This window comes from Mauremys mutica, chromosome 3 (assembly GCF_020497125.1).
Source record: "Mauremys mutica isolate MM-2020 ecotype Southern chromosome 3, ASM2049712v1, whole genome shotgun sequence".
Taxonomy (NCBI): Eukaryota; Metazoa; Chordata; order Testudines; family Geoemydidae; genus Mauremys; species Mauremys mutica.
The window spans coordinates 84,469,179-84,491,387 of record NC_059074.1 but is presented as its reverse complement, the minus strand read 5'-3'; the positions used below and the strand labels follow the sequence as shown (position 1 = coordinate 84,491,387).

The window sequence follows — 22,209 nt, the reverse complement described above, 5'->3', positions numbered from 1 at the left end:
TTGTGACTTTTGCCTGCAGTTTTATATGCAATCCCAGTGAACTAAGCCCACTGAGTTTGGTTTGCTGAAAGCATGCAAACCAAAAAGAGTAGTTTCACCCTGCTGTAGTGGTTACATGCCAGAGGTGTCAAGCTCATCGAGAGGGGAAGGCCAAATTCCCACCCAGTAAGCTTCACTCCCACCCCATCCACATTCCATCCACTAAAATGACCAATGATTAAATAGCTAGTGTTGACACTGAAGTGTCATTATTGGGCTTTAGAGCTGACACTCCAAATGGACTGATAGGGGCAGGGGAGTTCACACCTCTGAGCCACTGTTCTAGGCTGTCTACAAACTCAGGCACACATCACTGCATTGGTTACAGGGAATGAGGCTCAGTGGGGTGGGGGTTCCGGGTGCAGGGAGGGGTGAGGCTCGGCAGGAGAGTTTGGGTGAAGATGCACAGGGGTTGGGTGGACAGGGGGATCAGCTCCCCGTACAGTGACCCCTCCCTCCACTTCCTGGCCTCATCACTCATCAGACACGGGGAGCCTGCACCCAGACCCCCCCGCACTGACTCTCCCCATGTAACTCTCCACCCCCGAAGCCTCACCCCCTGCATCGGGAGCCCTGCACACCCAGGCCCCCACCCCACTGAGCTCCACCCACCTTCACCTGGTCTCCCCTGCAGAGTCCCATTCTCCCTGCATCCAGAACTCCCCAATGAGCCCCTGTGCATCCAGATCGCTCCCACCAAGCTGCCCACACCCAGATTGTGCCAGAACCCTGGTACTCTTGAGGGAATACTGCACCAAAATTTAAAAATTCTGCATATTTTATTTGTGAAAACAACATAGTAACACTAACAATATAATCACACCATTTTCAATTATTTTGGTACTTTATTTCAAAATTGTTCTCTGCAAATAATTGAAAATAGTGTGATTATATTGTTATTGTGTATTTGTGTTATTTTCACAAATAAAATATGCAGAATTTTAAGATATTGTGAATAGAACTTATAATGTTTTGGTGCAAAATTCCCTCAGGAGTAGTTGATTAATACACGGAGTACAGAATCAATCTACAGCAAAGAATTTTATTCTAGTATTGTTATTTGTGTACTGCTGTTTTATTGGTTACCTAAAAAAGTTGCTACAAATATAAGCATTCAGAAGTTCAAATATTTTTTCATATAATGAATAACCGATCTATAAATATACTAGACTTGGTAAAAAAAAAATTCTGTTATTGTAACTCTCTACTCTCTCTTTTAAGATCATAATTGTTACTAGTCAAATAATGTTGTCCATATGGTGCCTCCATTGCTCATGGTGGCTGTAATGTTTTCTAACAGTCTGAATTCATTATATTTTCCCATTCTGCAGCATCAGGAACCATCTTTTATTATACTGAACAGAAATGGGAGAGCTTGAGAAATGCCCTGCTGAGCAATCTTTTTTTTTTTTTTAAATGAAAACGAAAGACTTGTTTAGTGACAAGTGAAGGAAACTATTATAAGAAGAGGAGCATGGGAGATAAAGACAAGTGTGAGGGAAAGGACAGGCTGTTTGTTTCCTGGTTGTGACAGGGACTTTCTCCTCCCTCAACTCACACCAAATAAAATAACAGCACTATGCAATTTGAACATAGATGGATCAGCAGTGCCATAAATACAGATGTGCATGTCTACCAAACAGATATTTTTCTTTTACTTTGCTAGTAAATCTTTAGCAGATTTATTGGGGGAATTGAATCACTTACAGTGGGTTTTGCACAGACTGTAGGGAGAGCTAGAGAGAGAAAAGTCCACTGACACAGATTCTCCTCCTTCTCCTCAATAAGTTAAGTATTCTCTCTCATCCATCTGCTTATTAAATCACTTAGACATTAGTTCAGCTTGAGCTAGGCAGGCACAGTTGGTACCGCAGCACTCACTGTCTCTATACCTAACACCTGCAGCAAAGTTCTTTATTTCTGTTATCCCTACAAGTGCTCTTGGCTTTGTAACAATTTGTTCTGAGGAGGAAGAAAGATGGGGCCTTCAACAGCAGAGTGCATTTCTGAAATGTATCAGAGTGCCTCTGTGTCTCAGGAATGACAAAAACCCCAAAACCCCACCTGGGGTCAAATGAGTGAAAAAAAGAAAGAGTCATGTCCTCAATTTTTTTGTTACTACCCATGAGCTAGTTCACACTCCCCTATGATTTCTGCCATGTCCTAATATCTGAATTGGATTTTCTGGAGGCAGTGTTTCTTGTCTGACTGACCAAAAAACACTGTTTCTGGTGGGGTAGGTTGCTCGCTCTCTCTCTCCCGCCCCCCTTGTCTCTAATTGCTCCTGTTTTCTGTTCTCTTGATCGCTCTCATTTTTTGTATTGTTCTCTATACTTCCCAGCGTCCCTCTTGTCTTTTTATTCCCCTCAGACCATTGCCAGCCTTGTCTGGCCCCCTCTTCTACTGACCCCAAGTGCTTCTTCTAGCTTTTATGGGGAGGTAATTCATGCAGTGTTCTGGAGCTGAGTGGAGGTGGAGTGAGTTTATGAAGTAATTTATGGTCTAGAAAAGTCCAGCCAAGTATGCCTTTGCTGCCATTACGGCCGAGAAGAAGTAGGTTCATTCTTTGCTCACTGCCTAGTGAAAGCCAGCACCTGGAAGAGGAAAAGCGGCTGGAAGCTGAACCCAAAAAAGGCTGAGGCAACGCTAGTAAGAAAATGGAAGCCCTTCAAATAACATGGTCTCCTTCACAACATATCCCACTAGTGCGGGCAGCTTCCTTTAGGCTTCAGTTGGTCTGCAGCCTTGTGGTCCTTTTAGACTTCACACTGCCATTAGGTGCACAAATAGTCATGGCACAAAAAAATCTCTCACTCCTCTCTGAAACTGGATATAAAATTACACCCTATCCTGTCAGACACGGATCTAAGAGTTGTGACCTCTAGGCTTGATTATTGTGACTGTCTGGTATTTCTAATAATGAAAACACACACACACACACACACACACACACACACACACACACACAGCCCCAATGAGTACAAAATGCCTGTCTACTTAGCAGCACAAGTTGCCAAGAACACATTTGTCCGGTGCTCTGCTCTGTACTGGCTCTGGTTTAATGCAGAAATCAGTTCAAATCTCTGTCCAGATATTCAAAGCTTTCCATGGGATTAGACACAGCTACCTGAGACATTGCTTCAACATGCTATACACAACCACTACATTCCACTGGAAAACTGAAACTGCTGACCAAAATGGAGCCAGAACTCCCATGACATCTGGATTCCATCTCTGGAACTCACTCTTTCAACAGACTATGGACCTCAGCATTTTCAGAATTAAATGCAAAACTCATTTTCCCACTTAGCTTTCCTTATTAAGTTCCTCGCTTGCAAACATGCACATAGACACACCACATCCCCATTCACCCCCACACACAAGCTTACTCCCACCCTCTATAAACTAGTCAAGCTTCATACATGAAGGGAAGGATGCAAGATTGTTATCGTTATTTCCTTTTTTAAAAATATTTGGCAGGTGCTAGCATAAAATGATGATGGGGGCTATATAAATACAGCTAGATCGAAAATAATTCTAGAGTTTAACACTTGCAGCATCCCCAGTATGTGACACCTAACACTGGTAGCACTTGTTAGGCTGAACATGAGAAATCCTACTGCTACTCTCCATGTTGTTTGATGGGTTAGAATTGGTGCAACCTCAGTCTGGGATTGCAGATCCAGGAAGCAATCATACAGACTGAAATTAATCTTCAATAGTATCACCCATTTTCTCAGGTTACGATTCATTCAGTAATGAAGCTGCTCTACATCAGTTGTTCTTTTGCTGGACAGTAGCCCTGCAATATTACACACACTATGCTAGCAGCAGAAATATGCCTCTTTTTCTAAATGAGCTTCTGTTAATATTCCAAGACTGCAACAGCCTGTAAGAAAAGTACCTACCATAGTAACAATAACATTTTATTTTCATTATCTTGCTGCCTAGATGCAATAGTGATTGATGCCCATAGAATATTTGACACTGAGGCTGAACTGTACATGAGACTAGGAGCCTGTGTCAGTGATCCAGGAAGGTAGGGTATAGAACAGGAAAGAAAATATAGACAATGGCAATGACAGGCTATGTTTGTGGTGAATTAACCTCTCCGTGTTAATGTGAATGCAGGAAAATGTTATGCATTTTTTCCTCAGAATCTCTGCAGCGAGCTGAAAGTGATGATGCATAAAATTAAAAATTCCTTGCCAGTGGACTGAGAACAGAGACAGTGCTTTACATTTACATCCATTCTGCGCCATTTCCTGTGTGCTGACTGCCTGTGGAAAGAGGGCTAAAGTGACATGGCATTTCAGATTGTATGTCGCATGGTCAGAAGATAAGAAGTGTCAATAATATTGGGCTTTGACAGAAAATAAAAAAGGAAAGGGAAAAGAGGCATGTAAATATGTGTTCTACATTTATTTACTTAATTGGAAACAAGTAAAAGATATTTATCTAAAGGCTTTAGGCACCCTGACTTTTCATTACAATCACATCTACAGCATCACCAAAACCAGCTACAGACTTGCATCCAATCCCTCACAACATCAAAACACCCTGTCAGCAAAACAAAACAAAGATGCCCCCATCTCATTGTGCCCAACACCAGCAGAAATCTCAAAACTCACCACACCCTCAGACCCCCCCGCCCCATGAACACTACTCAAAAAGGCAGGCTTTGTCATAAGCCCTGAAAGACAAGAAATCGAGGCAATTTCAGCCAAGGTTGAGGGAGATGATTTTCAGAGTTATGGGGACCTCATAGAGCAACCCCCTCTTTTATAAACTGATGTGGCACCAACTTAAGTACCTCTACTAGGGTGACCAGACAGCAAATGTGAAAAATCGGGATGGGGGTGGGGGGGTAATAGGAGCCTATATAAGAAAAAGACCCCAAAATCGGGACTGTCCCTATAAAATCGGGACATCTGGTCACCCTAACTTCTACTGATAACTATAACAACATGGCACGGGTGAAAAGTTGTCTCTTACGTAGGCTCCAAGTCATTTAGGGCTTTATAGGTTAAAATGGGTGGGCAAACTGTGGGCTGTGTCCAGCCTGTCACAGCTTTTAATCTGGCCCTTGAGCTCCACTGCCCCACTCCAGCTGGGGAGCAGGGCCAGGGGCTTACCCCGCTCTGGCACTCCAGCAAGTCCCCACACCCTGCTCCCCAGCAGGAGCACCAGGTGGGCGGAGTGGGACAAGCCCGCAACCCCACTCCCTGGCCGAAGCGCCAGAGCGGGGCAATGAGCTCGAGGGCCGGATTAAAAGTTTATTTGAATATCTTTTCTTCAGAATTAAATTGATTAACAACAACATTTCTTAATTATGGTTTGCTTTGAAGCTAAAATAGTTTGAATATATTTTGGTTATTGCCACGGTCAAATGGAGAAACACCGATGATTTAACAGAGCTAATTACAGATCGTAAAGAAGTCAGCAGTAAACGTGAAAACTACACTTTTATGTAGTGCACTACACTGAAAAGTTTTAGCTAACATACAATTTGTGTTCAGACAGGAGCAAAATTGTGTGGTAAAAATCAACAAACAGCTCAGTAATGTAATTTTCTAACAGTGTATTGTTCAACAGAATCGTTTTAATGGTGTTAATTTTGAAACAAGTGTGTGTTGTCCCTGTTTGAACATGAATTGTTAATTTTATGAGCATTCATGGCCCGCCATACAATTTCCATAGCAAGATGTGGCCCTCAGCCCAAAAAGTTTACCCACCCCTGGAATCAACACTTAAACCTTCTCCCAGAAACCAACTAGCAGCCTATGCATATCACGGAGACCTGATGTCATGTGCTCCTGGCAAGATGCATTGCTTAAAAAAAATCAAACAATAAAGCAAACAGTGCAACATGTGGCTATTTATCTCCAACTTCTGAATGGATTTAAGTATGACTGTATTCACATTGCATTAATCTAGTCTTGCTGTGATAAAAGAATGGATTAGGGTAGCATGAGCTATATGTATCTGAAAGAAATAGTTGCAAATTCTTGACCAGACACAGGTGAAAAAAAAAGCAGTCAGTGCCGGTCATTGCTACTATAGCAGGGGTCGGCAACCTTTCAGAAGTGGTGTGCCGAGTCTTCATTTATTCACTCTAATTTAAGGTTTGGCATGCCAGTAATACATTTTAACATTTTTTAGAAGGTCTGTCTCTAACTCTCTATATTATATAATTAATCTATTGTCGTATGTAAAGTAAACAAGGTTTTCAAAATGTTTAAGACGCTTCATTTAAAATTAAATTAAAATGCTGATCTTACGGCGCCGGCCCACTCAGCCCGCTGCTGGTCTGGGGTTCTGTTCACCTAGGCCAGGAGTGGGCTGAACGGGACTGGCGGCCGGGACCCCAGACGGTCTGGGGTTCCGTCCGCTGGCTCCTGCCAGCCAGGGTCCCGGCTGCCAGCCCCACTCAGCCTGCTGCCGGGCTGGGGTCCCAGCCCTGCCAACATAGAGTGGGTACCTACCTTCTCCCTGGTTCTGGCCCATTCTCTTCCTCTCTCTCTGCACTGAGCTCAGGGTGGGAGTGCACTGAGCACAGTGCTGGGGGTGAAGGAGCAGGCTGGGGGTTGGGCTGTAGGGTCTGGCCAGGAGCTAGAATGAGGGACGGGGCTCAGGGTTGGGGCAGGAGGTTTGGGTGTGGAGCGCTTACCTGGGCAGCTCCCATTTGGTGTGAGGGATGCAGGTGGGAATGGGGTGGTGGTGGTGCAGGAGCTTCCGTTCGGTGCTCAGGGTGGGGGTGGGGGATGTGGGAGGTGAAAGAGTCAGGGCAGGGGGATGGGGGGCATGTGAGGAGGGTGCAGAAGTCAGGGCAGAGGGCTGGGTGTGTGTGAAGGGGGTGCAGGAGTCAAGGCATGGAGCTTGGGGAGCTGGGTATGTGTGAGGGTGCCGCAGTCAGGGCTGGGGTCGTGGGTGGATGCAGGGGTCAGGGTAGGGGGCTGTGTGTGAGGGGGGTGCAGGGGACAGGGCTGGCAGGTGTGAGGGGTTCAGGAGTCAGGGCTGGGGGTGTGGGCTGGAGTCATGGGGATGCTCCCAGCCCCCTGCCCTGAGCGGCTCACGGCAGGGGGCTGGAGGGGATGTTGCCCTGATTCCACCCTCCTTCTCCAAGGCCTCATCCCTGCCTCTTCTCCGGAGCAGCAAGCACGCTGAGTCTGCGGTTCTGGCTCTGCTTCTCCCCGTCCCTCTCCAGGGCCATCAGCTGTTCGGTTGCAGGGATGGAGAGGAGGAGGGGCAGGAACCCAGCACACTGGGGAAAAGGTGGGGAAGGAGGGAGCTTGGCTGCCGGTGGAGGCTGCCCTGCAGCAGCAGCCAACAGGACCAAGCTTCTGCCCCCTGCCCCTGCAGGAGAGAGCGGTGGGTGGAGAAGAGCAGGCTGGGCCAGGCAGGATTTTTAATGGCACGCTGCTGCCTGCCCGGGTCCCAGCCGCCGGCCCCACCCAGCCCGCTGCCGGTCTGGGTTTGGCAGTGGGCTGAGCGGAGCCAGCAGCCGGGACCCCGGCAGGCAGCTGCGTGCCATTAAAAATCAGCTCGCGTGCTGTCTTTGGCACACGTGCCATAGGTTGCCAACCCCTGTACTATAGGATCAATAAATGAGATTTAACTAATTTACATTTATCCATGCTCCCAGATACAGAAAGAGAAACCATATGGGTCATCAAAACGTCTATCTTATAAAATATATTTTATTCAGTTACCCCTCTGCTAAACCCAATAACTTGTGTTTCACAAAAGCATATCTTCCAGAAAAGCATCCTGTCTTGATATGACATCAAGACAGAGAAAATTCACCAGTTCTCTTAGTAGTTTGGTCCAGTAGTTAATCACCATCATTGTTAAAAGCGTGGGTCTAATTTCTAATTTTAATTTGTTTAGCTTCATCTCCCATCCAGTTGTACCTACTATGCAGTTCTCCGCTAGATTAAAGAGCCCTTTAGGAATCTGTATTTTCTCCCTGCGAAGGTACTTATAAACTATCATCAAGTCCCCTCTCAAACTATTTTTTTGTTAGGCTAAACATTCAATTTCCATTTCCTCCATGTAATTAAAGAGGGTCATAGTTCCAGGAGTCAAAATTGCATAAAGTAATTCACTGATCTGCATTTGTTGTAGTAAAGTCTCTCCCCCTCTAGTGACAAAGTGACAGGGACAATTATCCATCTACTGTTGAGGTGCATATCAAAATAATTATGTCCCCTGGTATGGGAATATAAGTCACAGTAACATAGGCACAAGCTAAGATCTTACAATTATCATAATAAAAATCAGATAGCCATTGTTTATAGTCATATTCATAGTCTGTTCCACAAAAGTTAACAGATGAAATCCTGAATCATTGAAAGCAATGGTCAAATTACCACTGACTTCAAAGGGATTTCTTCCAACTGAATTTGAGCTGACTTGTGAAAATAATTTTCCGGTCTCCTCAGGTGTAGCAGAAACATAATTCCACAGGCAAAAACATCTTAATTCCATTATGAATCTCTAATCCCATCTGCCAAACTACATGTGCAGATAGTGAGGAGCACAGGCCAGATTTAACATTTACTCAGTTCTGATAGTCACAGTTTGTCATTTATTCCTGGCATCACACAGCAAAATGGAATTTCCTCTGATCACAGCCATTTTGCTCAGACTACCCTCAATCCCTTTATTTTTATGTTTACTTTTATTTTATAAAACATATACGGATAACAAACAAACCGTTTGTATGATCCACAGGTATTGAAGGACAACAACATGCTAGGTTTTGGGTGCAGAAAGAATTAAACCTAATGGATGAATAATAACAATGATACTTAATACTTACATTGTATGTTCAAAGCACTTTACAACCATTGACCTATTAAAAGGACATCCATTTCCAGAGTTCTAATTAGGTTATATTCATTTATTTGAATTTCTCAAATGTACTAATCAGCAGTCTATTAATGCAAATATGTAAAATTTAAAAGCATAATTATGAAAAAATTACAAATTGACCTAGATCCCATCCATTTTGACTGTAAAAAGCATTTGAAATTTCCTCAGTGAGAACATAAGAACGGCCATACTGGGTCAGACCAAAGGTCCATCCAACCCAGTATCCTGTTTACCGACAGTGGCCAATGCCAGGTGCCCCAGAGGGAGTGAACCTAACAGGTAATGATCAAGTGATCTCTCTCCTGCCATCCATCTCCATCCTCTGACAAACAGAGGCTAGGGATACCATTCCTTACCCATCCTGGCTAATAGCCATTAATGGACTTAACCTCCATGAATTTATCCAGTTCTCTTTTAAACCTTGTTATAGTCCTAGCCTTCACAACCTCCTCAGGCAAGGAGTTCCACAAGTTGACTGGGCTCTGTGTGAAGAAGAACTTCCTTGTATTTGTTTTAAACCTGCTGCCCATTAATTTCATTTGGTGGCCCCTAGTTCTTGTATTATGGGAATAAGTAAATAACTTTTCCTTATCCACTTTCTCCGCATCACTCATGATATTATATACCTCTATCATATTCCACCCCCCCCTTAGTCTCCTCTTTTCCAAGCTGAAAAATCCTAGCCTCTTTAATCTCTCCTCATATGGGACCCGTTCCAAACCCATAATCATTTTAGTTGCCCTTCTCTGAACCTTTTCTAGTGCCAGTATATCTTTATTGAGATGAGACCACATCTGTACGCAGCATTCAAGATGTGGATGTACCATCGATTTATATAAGGGCAATAATTTATTCTCTATCCCTTTTTGGATGATTCCTAACATCCTGTTTGCTTTTTTGACTGCCGCTGCACACTGCGTGGATGTCTTCAGAGAACTATCCACGATGACTCCAAGATCTTTTTCCTGATTCGTTGTAGCTAAATTAGCCCCCATCATATTGTATGTATAGTTGGGGTTATTTTTTCCAATGTGCATTACTTTACATTTATCCACATTAAAATTTCATTTGCCATTTTGTTGCCCAATCACTTAGTTTTGTGAGATCTTTTTGAAATTCTTCACAGTCTGCTTTGGTCTTAACTATCTTGAGCAGTTTAGTATCATCTGCAAACTTTGCCACCTCACTGTTTACCCCTTTCTCCAGATCATTTATGAATAAGTTGAATAGGATTGGTCCTAGGACAGACCCTTGGGGAACACCACTAGTTACCCCTCTCCATTCTGAGAATTTACCATTTATTCCTCCCCTTTGTTCCCTGTCTTTTAACCAGTTCTCAATCTATGAAAGGACCTTCCCTTTTATCCTGTGACAACTTAATTTACGTAAGAGCCTTCGGTGAGGGACCTTGTCAAAGGCTTTCTGGAAATCTAAGTACACTATGTCCACTGGATCCCCCTTGTCCACACGTTTATTGACCCCTTCAAAGAACTCTAATAGATTAATAAGACACCATTTCCCTTTCCAGAAACCATGTTGACTTTTGCCCAACAATTTATGTTCTTCTATGTGTCTGACAATTTTATTCTTTACTATTGTTTCAAATAATTTGCCTGGTACTGATGTTAGACTTACCGGTCGGTAATTGCCAGGATCACCTCTAGAGCCCTTTTTAAATATTGGCGTTACATTAGCTCTCTTCCAGTCATTGGGTACAGAAGCTGATTTAAAGGACAGGTTACAAACCATAGTTAATAGTTCCGCAACTTCACATTTGAGTTCTTTCAGAACTCTTGGGTGAATGCCATCTGGTCCCGGTGACTTGTTAATGTTAATTTTATCAATTAATTCCAAAACCTCCTCTAGTGACACTTTAATCTGTGACAGTTCCTCAGATTTGTCACCTACAAAAGCCGGCTCAGTTTTGGGAATCTCCCTAACATCCTCAGCCATGAAGACTGAAGCAAAGAATCCATTTAGTTTCTCCGCAATGATGTTATCGTCTTTAAGTGCTCCTTTTGTATCTCGATCATCCAGGGGCCCCACTGGTTGTTTAGTAGGCTTCCTGCTTCTGATGTACTTAAAAAACATTTTTTTATTACCTTTTGAGTTTTTGGCTAGCCATTCTTCAAACTTCTTTCGCTTTTCTTATTACATTTTTACACTTAATTTGGCAGTGTTTATGCTCCTTTCTATTTACCTCACTAGGATTTGACTTCCACTTTTTAAAAGATGCCTTTTTCATGTCTCACTGCTTCTTTTACATGGTTGTTACATCACAGTGGCCCTTTTTTAGTTCTTTTATTGTGTTTCTTAATTTGGGGTATACATTTAAGTTGGGCCTCTATTATGGTGTTTTAAAAAAGCGCCCATGCAGCTTCCAGGGATTTCACTTTAGTCATTGTACCTTTTAATTTCTGTTTAACTAACCCCCTCATTTTTGCATAGTTCCCCTTTTTGAAATTAAATGCCCCAGTGTTGGGCTGTTGAGATGTTCTTCCCACCATAGGGATGTTAAATGTTATTATATTATGGTCACTATTTCCAAGCGGTCCTGTTATAGTTGTCTCTTGGACCAGCTCCTGCGCTCCACTCAGGACTAAAACAAGAGTTGCCTCTCCCCTTGTGGGTTCCTGTACCAGCTGCTCCAAGAAGCAGTCATTTAAAGTATCGAGAAATTTTGTCTCTGCATTTCATCCTGAGGTGACATGTTCTCAGTCAATATGGGGATAATTGAAATCCCACACTATTATTTAGTTCTTAATTTTGATAGCCTCTCCAATTTTCCTTAGCATTTCACCATCACTATCACTGTCCTGGTCAGGTGGTCAATAATAGATCCCTAATGTTATATTCTTATTAGAGCATGAAATTACTATCCATAGAGATTCTATAGAACACGTGGATTCACTGAAGATTTTTACTTCATTTGATTCTACATTTTCTTTCACATATAGTGCCATTCCCCCACCCACCCCCAGCACAACCTGTTCTGTCCTTCTGATATACTTTGTACCCCAGAATGATTGTGTCCCATTGATTGTCCTCAGTCCACCAGGTTTCTGTGATGCCTATTATATCAATATCCTCCTTTATCATGAGGCACTCTAGTTCACCCATCTTATTATTTAGACTTCTAGCATTTGTGTACAAGCACTTTAAAAACTTGTCACTGTTTATTTGTCTGCCCTTTTCTGATGTGTCCGATTCTTTATGTGAATGTTTCTCGTCTGATCTGGCCCTTACATTATCCTCTTCTATCCTCTGCTCCTGACTATAACCTAGAGAATCTCTATCAATACTCTCTCCTCTAAGAGAGGTCTCTGTGCGATCCACTAACTCCTCTGCAGTCGGCTTTCCCCCATCTCCTAGTTTAAAAACTGCTCTACAACCTTTTTAATGTTAAGTGCCAGCAGTCTAGTTCCACTTTGGTTTAGGTGGAGCCCATCTCTCCTGTATAGGCTCCCTCCATCCCAAAAGTTTCCCCTGTTCCTAATGAATCTAAACCCCTCCTCTCTACACCATCGTCTCATCCACGCATTGAGACTCTGAAGCTCTGCCTGCCTACCTGGCCCTGCGCGTGGAACTGGGAGCATTTCTGAGAATGCCACCATAGAGGTCCTGGATTTCAGTCTCTTCCCTAGCAGCCTAAATTTGGCATCCAGGACGTCTCTCCTACCCTTCCCTATGTCATTGGTACCTACATGTACCATGACCACCGGCTCCTCCCCAGCACTACACATAGTCTGTCTAGATGCCTCGAGAGATCCGCAACCTTCGCACCAGGCAGGCAAGTCACCATACAGTTCTCCCGGTCATCACAAACCCAGCTATCTATGTTTCTAATTATCGAATCTCCCATTACTAACACCTGCCTTTTCCTAGTAACTGGAGTTCCCTCCCCTGGAGAGGTAACCTCAGTGCGAGAGGATACCCTAACATCATCTGGAAGGAGGGTCCCAACTATGGGAAGGTTTCCCTCTGCTCCCGTTGACTGCTCTGCTTCCCTGGGCCTTTCATCCTCCTCAACAGCACAGGGACTGTCTGACCAGAGGTGGGACAATTCTACAGTGTCCCAGAAAGCCTCATCAACATACCTCTCTGCCTCCCTTAGCTCCTCCAGTTCCGCCACCCTGGCCTCCAAAGCCCGTACGCGATCTCCAAGGGCCAAGAGCTCCTTGCATCGAATGCACATATATGCCACCCTCCCACAGGGCAGGTAATCATACATGCTGCACTCAGCGCAATAAACTGGATAGCCCCCACTCTGCTGCTGTGCTTCTGCCTGCATTGTCTCCTGCAGCTACCTAGTTAATGAAAGATGTTTTGAATGTAGTTTAGTTTACAGGTTTTAAAGAACAGCACGTGAACCTTGCCCCCTTCCCACTCCCCTTCCAAACTCCCTTGCGAAACTCTGTTAGCAGCCCCTGTTTGCTTGCACACTTCTTTATAAAGCCCTGGCCTTCTTGATAGCCCCACTCACTGACTAAGGCTCAGATAATTAACAGAGGCTTCTAGCTTTCAAATCTTACTTTGAAGCTCACAGCTTCCAACTGCCAGCCACAGCACATGGTCCTTCAACCAACCAACCAACCAGACAGACAAACACAAGCTCAGCTCACAGCAAGTAACCCCCAAACACAAACTACAGACAGCCACTTACTCCAAGGGTGCTGTATTTGCTCCTCCTTCACCTGGAGAACTCCCTTGCAAAGCTCTGTTAGCCCCTGTTCGCAAAAAGAAATGTTCATGAGCTGTATATCCCCTACATATGACAAGAGTGCTATATGTCTTTGCATTGGACATGGAAATCCATTTGAACTCTATCATAAATCTGGGATGACTTCCATGAGACACTTTGGGCCAGATTCTCAGATGTGCTTACTATACATTGTATACCACTGAAGGGTGGGGGCGGGGGGGAACTCCAGGAAGTGGCTTCTGGCTCTGTGGTCCTGGCATAGTTTGGAGCAGCCATTTGACTAATCTAAACTATGTCAGCTGTCAACAGCCCCCACCCGACCCCACCTCACCCCTCCTGGGCCTTTGGAGCAACTGGAGATTACCACGGATCAGAAGTGCTCCAAACTGCATTCTTGTCTTCCTAACTATGATCTTTAAATCAGGGTAGGAGAGGGGAATCATCAGCTGGCTCACTGTCCCTCTGTGCCACAGGACTGAAATTGTTTTAATGACTGCAAGTAGGGGAGAGAGATGAGATCTTCCTTGGCATCATACAGAAAGTTTGTGTGCTCTCTAAGTAAAGACATTAGTGAAAGGAATCGTTTATGTAGAAAAACATATCCTATATAAAGTTTAATAACTTTTATTAATACAAATTGTTTGAAATGTGTTTCATCATGATGATCTTTAAAATAACTTTCTTTTATGAAGCTGAAGATTGCAGAGATAAGCTGTTTGACTTACAGCCCAATTCCAAAACAGAAACATTACTGAAAATCATAGAATCATAGGACTGAAAGGGACCTCAAGAAGTCATCTAACCCACTCCCCAGCACTCCCAGCAGAACTAAGTATTATCTAGACCATTCCTGACAGGTATTTGTCTAACCTGCTCTTAAAAATCTCCAATGATGGAGATTCCACCACCTCCCTAGGCAATTCATTCCAGTGCTTAACCACCCTGGCAGTTAGGAAGTTTTTCCTATTGTCCAACCTAAACCTCTGTTGCTGCAATTTAAGCCCATTGCTTCTTGTCCTATTCTCAGAGGTTAAGAAGAACAATTTTTCTCCCTCCTCCTTGTAACAATCTTTTATGTACTTGAAAACTGTTATCATGTCCCCTCTCAGTCTTCTCTTTTTCAGACTAAACAAACACATTTTTTTTCCAATCTTCCCTCATAGGTCATGTTTTCTAGACCTTTAATCATTTTTGTTACTCTTCTCTGGACTTTCTCCAACTTGCCCACATCTTTCCTGAAATGTGGCACCCAGAATTGGACACAATACTCTAGTTGAGGCCTAATCAGTGCAGAATAGAGCGGAAGAATTATTTCTCGTGTCTTGCTTACAACACACCTACTAATAGATCCCAGAATGTTGTTTGCTTTTTTTGCAACAGTGTTACACTGTTGACTTATATTTAGCTTGTGGTCCACTATGATGCCCAGATCCCTTTCTGCAGTACTCCTTCCTAAGCAGTCATTTCTCATTTTGTATGTGTGCAACTGATTGTTCCTTCCTAAGTGGAGCACTTTGCATTTGTCCTTATTTAATTTCATCCTGTTTACTTCAGACCATTTCTCCAGTTTGTCCAGAGCATTTTGAATTGTAATCCTATTGCCAAAGCACTTGCAACCCCTCCCAGCTTGGTATCGTCCACAAACTTTATAAGTATACTCTCTATGCCATTATCTAAATAATTGATTAAGACATTGAATGGAACCAGACCCAGAACTGATACCTGCGGGACCCCACTTGTTATGCCCTTCCAGCATGACTGTGAACCACTGATAACTACTTTCTGGGAATGGTTTTCCAATCAGTTATGCACCTATCTTATAGTAGCTCCATCTAAGTTGCATTTCCCTAGGTTGTTTATAAGGTTGTGAGACAGTATCAAAAATGTTACTAAAGTCAAAATATACCATGTCTGCTGCTTGCCCAACTGACAAGGCTTGTTACCCTGTCAAAGAAAGCTCTCAGGTTGGTTTGACATGATTTGTTCTTGACAAATCCATGCTGACTGTTACTTATCACCTTATTATCTTATAGATGCTTGCAAACTGATTGCTTAATTATTTGTCGCATTATTTTTCCAGGTACAGAAGTTAAACTGACTGTTCTGTAAAAGCCTTGTTCCTCAGAAGGAACTGGAGGTGATGAAACTGAACATGAAGTTGTATTTATTTTTAATTTTGCTGATGAAAGAATATTGAGTGACTGTTGCTAGGGTTCTTTTTTCAATCAGCAATTTTTATAGCATTTTTATATTGAACTTTCCAAAAACTGGTGACAGTGTCATCTCAAGACCTGTTTACTCAGATAAGACCATGCCAGCTTCCTCAAAAGTGATCTCATCCATCCAGATTTTTGGTATTTTTTGGAGGGGAGAGGGATTCGCAGACTTGAATGCAAACACTGAATACTCTTAAAATTGCTGATTTAAATGTGACTTTTCCAAAACTGACACTCATTAAGGATAACCCAATCTGAATGAGACTGGACCGAGCTGCATGCCTCCAAGGTAGGCTTCATACCTGATTTGACTGAAGACCTCGGAGAGAAGTGCTGCAAGGTTAAGTAAGCAAAGTTTACAAACAAGACGAATCCAGGGTAAGACAGAGAAGCCCTGCCATTCAGGTCAACAAGACATTTGAATAAATGCACTAAATGCTCCAGTAACAACTATGTTGGTAAAACCAACCAACCAACCAATCACTTAGGGGAGAGGAGGCCACAATCTCAAACAGGCCACTCCAGCCTTTGACCAGTCTCCTTCTGTACCTGAAGAAAGTCCACTGATGAGAACCACTGTGCCAGCAGATCATCACCGCCTACTTTCTTTATCGGCGTTCTAGCTCCTACTCTGTAGGAATCCATGAGACTGCAAGATCTGAAGAATTTTTAACCCCCATTTTCTTAAGCATCTTATTTTTTCTCTTTCTATTTTTTGTTTGTTTGTTTTTAAGCTGGAAGATGTCCCAACCATTTTATATTCTTTAATTTTAGGGTTGTGCACATGTGCTTGTGTCAGAGAACCCATAAAGTCCATATTGAAAAGCTGCCAGGAAAAAAAAAGGGGGCTCTGTTGGTTTAAACAGCCCTAAAAGTTGTGTCTCAGAATTATTCATTAGCACGTGTTCTCTTTAAAAGTTCTGAGAGACTTGTCATTGTCATCTATAGTTGCTGGTAAAAAGGAATTGTCAAGCTTTTGTTATCAAAAGTGTTTTGTTAAAGTTGGTTGAATAATATCTCTACTTTTGAAGGGGGAGGAAAGGGTTAGCTACTATATAGGACTAGAATTCTAAGGAGAAAGCTTTATAAAATTGGTCCTGAGGTTGTGGTTCAGACATCAGAAATTTGGTTTCAATGTTAAACCCTTGACCAGCTTCAATTTTAAGCCCTTGACCAGATTTGATAGACTTTGGTAAAGTTCTTTAGTTGGGATTTATGATCAAAAGGACAGTCACCTTTTTGAAACATTTTCTTTTAATGTATAAGGATTATTTTTGGTATTCGTTTCACGAGTTAACATAATTGATAATTTAATTCCATTTCAATATTGAGACTTATTTTATTTAATATCTTGATTGGATCTTGATCTGATTTTGATAGTTGTAATATTTTATTTCTAGTTTAGTTTAATGTTGTTAATGATAGCTTAGCTTTGGTGATACATTTTCCTGATTTGATTTCTTTGATTAAATGTTTTAATACATTTTATAAACAGCTACTCAGCACTAAAGGTCCAGAATCTTTGGGGTTCAGTGTGGTTACCAGCCAGTTAACCTAAAATCTGACCAGCTCCCCCTAATTACTCTTTGGCTCTTAACCTTGAGAAAAGTGTATCTGTACATGCCATCATTTTCCTGCAACAGTTATCTCACTTAACTTCTTGATTTTTAATCTTTGTAGCAATTTATAAAATGTTAAGATCAATGGCATAATAAATTCAAATACTGATTTTACGAAGTACAAGTCTACCATAGGATGAATACAAGCTTTGAGTTACTGGTGGATGCCTGAAAGCAGATGGACATAATATTATGAATATGCCTGTTCTGAATGGATTTTTAAACACCAAGTAGATTTGGGTCTGGTTTTTATGATACTATATATCTCTCCATTAGAAACTGGACAGAAGTCACCCAAAATCCATCACAGGAAAGCCAAAGGCAGCCAAATTTACTCAGGTGCTTGCATTACAATAAAGTCTTTAATTTTGTGGGCACATGATTTTACCCAGTACTATAAAACATACACTTTTTTCTTAAAGAGTTCAGCTGTACAACCTTAACATTCCACCAGCATATGGAACACTGGAAAGAGAGACCAGATGTTAGACATATCATTATGGTCTACAATTTCACAAATAAGGGTGGGCACATGGATGAGACATCTCAAAGCCATTGAATGGAATATGACATCTATGGTTTAAGAGAACTGCTATCCTGGATAAAGATGGTGAGAACTGAATACACCAGTACTGAGAAATGGACTCAGACTCTCTGTCACAGGGTGGCTGATCCCTGTAAATGAAATTTGTTCTAGCAGAGGGATGCTGAACCTGTGTTTCCACTTGGCCAATTAATAGGGCAGGGCAACACTTGGTGGCTATAAAGGACCAGGGAAACCTGGTGAGGGATAGACCTGGTGAGTCAGAGCTGTCTGGGAGGAGGAGATTGGCAGGAGCTCAGAGCTCTCAGAGCCAGAAGATGCTACTGGGGGAAGGCTGAAGGCAGGAGAGCAGCAAGAGGGCTTTGCTGACTGACCTACCCAAGTCACAAAGCCAGGGCAAGAGGACTGGAGAGGGCTGAAGGAAGGAGTAGCAGAGGGAGTTGTCAGTTGTCTGTTGTCTCTAAGCTGGAGAGGCAGAGTGGAGGGGCTTACCTGCCACCACCTCCGCACCGCAGAGCTGGACCAAGAGAATAAGTGATGAGACTGATCTCTCAGTAGAGAGGCTGTGGGGATCCTTATTGGGGAGAGGGAGGTTCCACTCTAGCTAGAAGGGCTGGGATGGCTGATCTGGCAGAGGGACAGAAGAGGACTGAAAAAGATCCTAGGTGTGGTGGAAGATGTTGGTATGTGTGGGCATCACGTCATGGGGTTTTAAGGACTACATGCACTGGGGTGACAAATGGACCACATGTGAGACTGTTGTTATGGACTGATTTGCAGTATGGTTTTGCTAACACATTGGCCCCAAGGAAGGGTATTATTGAAGTAGAATCCTTGGGTTACCAGGGGGGAAAACTGAGGCAGATGCACTTGTGTTTAGCCTGCCACAAGAGTGTGTTGCAATTGGGGCCGCTCTATGATACTCTCAGTTATCATGGTTATTTTGAAACATCCAGCACAGACAGGAAAACTTATTGGGTCTTCAAAAATTATTTACAGGTCACTTTTAAAACAGCTGTGGTAATGCCTATCCCCAAGACTTTACTCTTCATCCTGGTGGCCTAGCAAATTATCATCCAATATTGAATATCCCTTTCAAAGCCTAATTGTGGAACACACAGTGCTGATCTGGCTAAATATAAGCACTAAAGTAAAGGTTATTATTTCCAGTACTGTGCAAAAATTGCAACAAGAAGACAGTTCTGTTCAGAAGATGCTGAATAAAAGTATTAAATGCTGATTCCGGTCATACATTCACCTCTATTAGAGCTGATTATCTTGCTGTGAACCCATGAATCACTCTCTAATACTGCAGACAGCACTTTACTTGATGGTCCTTCAGGGATAGCTATGTCCTGCTTCCAGTCATCTTTATTCAAAAGATATCAGTATGTCTCTTTTTGTGATCACTGTAGGACTTATTGTACTTGTACAGTACTGTTAGTGCCCAGTTTCATTATGTATTTACATGCTTCCTCATATATTTGATTGTCACAGTGTAATCCTTCATTTTCATGCAGGTGAAACTCTGATCCATCATTTCATTAAAAAAAATGGTGACTATGTTCTCCTTTTGTGTCTTCATGACAGTGTTAGTTGCATTGCAATTTATATGTGATGTTTATTTTGCAGTCCTAATCTCAGTCTGATTATCATAAATTAATTGTTGTACAAACTAGCCAGACAAGTGAGCACACAATCTGAATCTTTGGGATCTAGGGCCAGATTTTTAAGGGATTTAGGCCCCTAAACAGGCAGATAGTGGCCATCACAGAGGAGCCATTGACAATTTCAAAACCACAGTTCAGCTACCACCTAACCCCCAAAAGTGCCACCATTTCCATCAAATGCCATTTTTAAAATGGCCTATGCCCTGATGTCACCTCACAGCTAATAAACTGCTCAGAGCTCCAGCTCAAGCCGATGCCCCAGGGGCCCTGAAGTGGGATTTTTACACTAGGTGAGGGAATGGCTATCTCATTGGGGGAACCTGATCCTGCAGAGATACTCTGAGCACAGCTAAGACTTGCTATCAGTCAGACCCCACAGCAGGAGGGCCAGATGCAGGCCACTGATAAGTGGAGGGGCATCACACCACCTGCATAAAAGACAGCCCAAGACTCAGGGAAATGTAGGGTGAATATAAGAGATATTGCACATGAGCAGGAGACAGAGAAAGAGACAGACAGATGGTTTTGGCTGCTGGGACAAGGCATGGACTACCTAAGTGGCTGACATGGCTTAGTGTTCACCTCTGGGAGTGGGTTAGCAGCTGAGGATCCTGAGTGGAGGGAGGCGTCTATCTCTGGCCCATCAGCCAAGCATTGAGGTCATCCCTTAAGCAGCTAAATCCCTCTCCAGACTAGTTTATGCACCTCCCCATTCAGGGGGCCAGCTTCTGAAAATCCCTTTCATAGGCAATCAACTATCCCTCTGCACTCTTTAGGGGTCCCAGGTAGCACAAAGCCACCTAATTTGGCGCTGAAAATTCCATTAGGCAGTGGCACTAGCCTAGGGGTTAGGTGTTGCTCTGCTCAGCTGAACAACACCTAAAACCAGTACTTAATTTGTGCTGGGGCTTGCCGGGACTGAGCCCCAGCACCTCTAGGCTTGGCAGTTCATAGTCCCAGCATCTCTGGGCTCCCGACCAGCAGCTGCCACTCTCTGGCCACCTAGCTCTGAAGGCAGCACCACTGACAGCTCTAGACATTTCGCCGCCTCAAGCACAGCAGCATGCCGCGGGGGGCACTCTGCTGGTCCTGTGGCTTCGGTGGACCCTCCTCAGGCATGCCGCCGCCGAAGGCTGCCTGCCTGCCGCTCTCCCGGCGACCGGCAGAGTGCCCCCCGCGGCATGCCGCCCCAAGCATGCGCTTGGTGTGCTGGGGCCTGGAGCCGACCCTGCTGCCAGGAACAGCACAGAGTAAGGGTGGCAATACACCATACCATGCCACCCTTACTTCTGCGCTGCTGCTGGCTGTGGCACTGCCTTCAGAGCTGGGCACCCAGCCAGCAGCCACCGCTTTCCCACCACCCAGCTTGAGCCCTGGCACCTCTTCCATTACAAATTAAGCACTGCTTAAATCCCTTTAAAAATCTGGCCCCTAGGCTGATTGCAGACCTCTATAATGTCATCTTCACATTTCTTTCAATTGCTTTATACTATAGTCTTTAAGTGCGTCTTGCATAATCTATAAATCTATCCCTTATATTTATTCAGGACCAGAGTATCTTACTCATGCTGAACAGTAACTTGCTCCATGAATAGTCCCATTGAAATAGAGAAATTACTCACAGAAGAAGGTGAAACTCAGCGAGATCATGGGTAACCGAATCAGGCTCTCAAAGACTAGCTTCCCCTCACCCCCACTCTCTCTTTCACCTTTTTAAAGAGTTATGGATGTCTGGAGGTTGCAGAATGCCCTGATCAAAAATGCTGTATGAGGGAGAAAGCTATAAACAAAACAGCATCATTACAAACCTGATATTTGATTTTATCAGGACTTTCCTGAAAAATTAAATTTCTTACAAAACAACAGAATAAATGTGAAGTTCAACTCTTGCAATTTAGTGCTGTTAAATTAAATTCTCACTTCACAGTCTTCTTCAAAATTACTTCCAACAGAAGTTCTGAGGTTAAATTCTGTCCCAGCAAAGCCAATAGGAGTTCTGCCATTGAAGTCAATGGGACTAGGATTTCACCGCTTTAACAAAATAAAATACCATATACATAATCATCGAGAAAAGGCAAAGAGTAAGAAGAAAAATTTTGTGATTTAGATTTAAAATTATAAACAGAAACTTACACTGTATCTGTAGACAGAATTCCAACTCAGACAATTAGGTCCTGATCCGTCAGACTCTTTTCTGCTGGTATTACGATAATGTAATTCCACTGAAGTCAAGACAGAAACAGAAAGCGAATTATAATCAAAATAAATGTTTAATAATATTTTAGCCATATTGGATCATTAGAAATTTCAGATTAATGAGGAAGTGCAGTTCAGCAGTAAAATTTGAATACAAGAGATCGATCTGGGCAAGATCAGAACAAAGGTATTAAAACCCATAAAACCCTGTCTACACTATGAAATTGAATCTCTGAACTGGTCAAAAACAGTTCTGTTTCTTAGTCTATACAGGACTCAAGGGGATAAAGATAAAGAAGCACAGATTCAATGCTACAAATTGCTGAGCACATTAGATCCTAGCCAT

The 22,209-nt window shown here is 43.0% G+C and overlaps 1 protein-coding gene across 1 annotated transcript in view; it reads right to left on the bottom strand.

Annotated features, from left to right (window-relative positions):
- Window positions 1-21,924, bottom strand: part of GPR6 (G protein-coupled receptor 6) — a 44,778-nt gene extending 22,854 nt beyond the window's left edge. The window contains exon 1 of the mRNA XM_045009557.1: window positions 21,801-21,924. The gene's annotated coding sequence lies outside the window, so the exon portion shown is untranslated. The remainder of the gene's footprint in view (window positions 1-21,800) is intronic.
- Window positions 21,925-22,209: the final 285 nt, after the last annotated feature.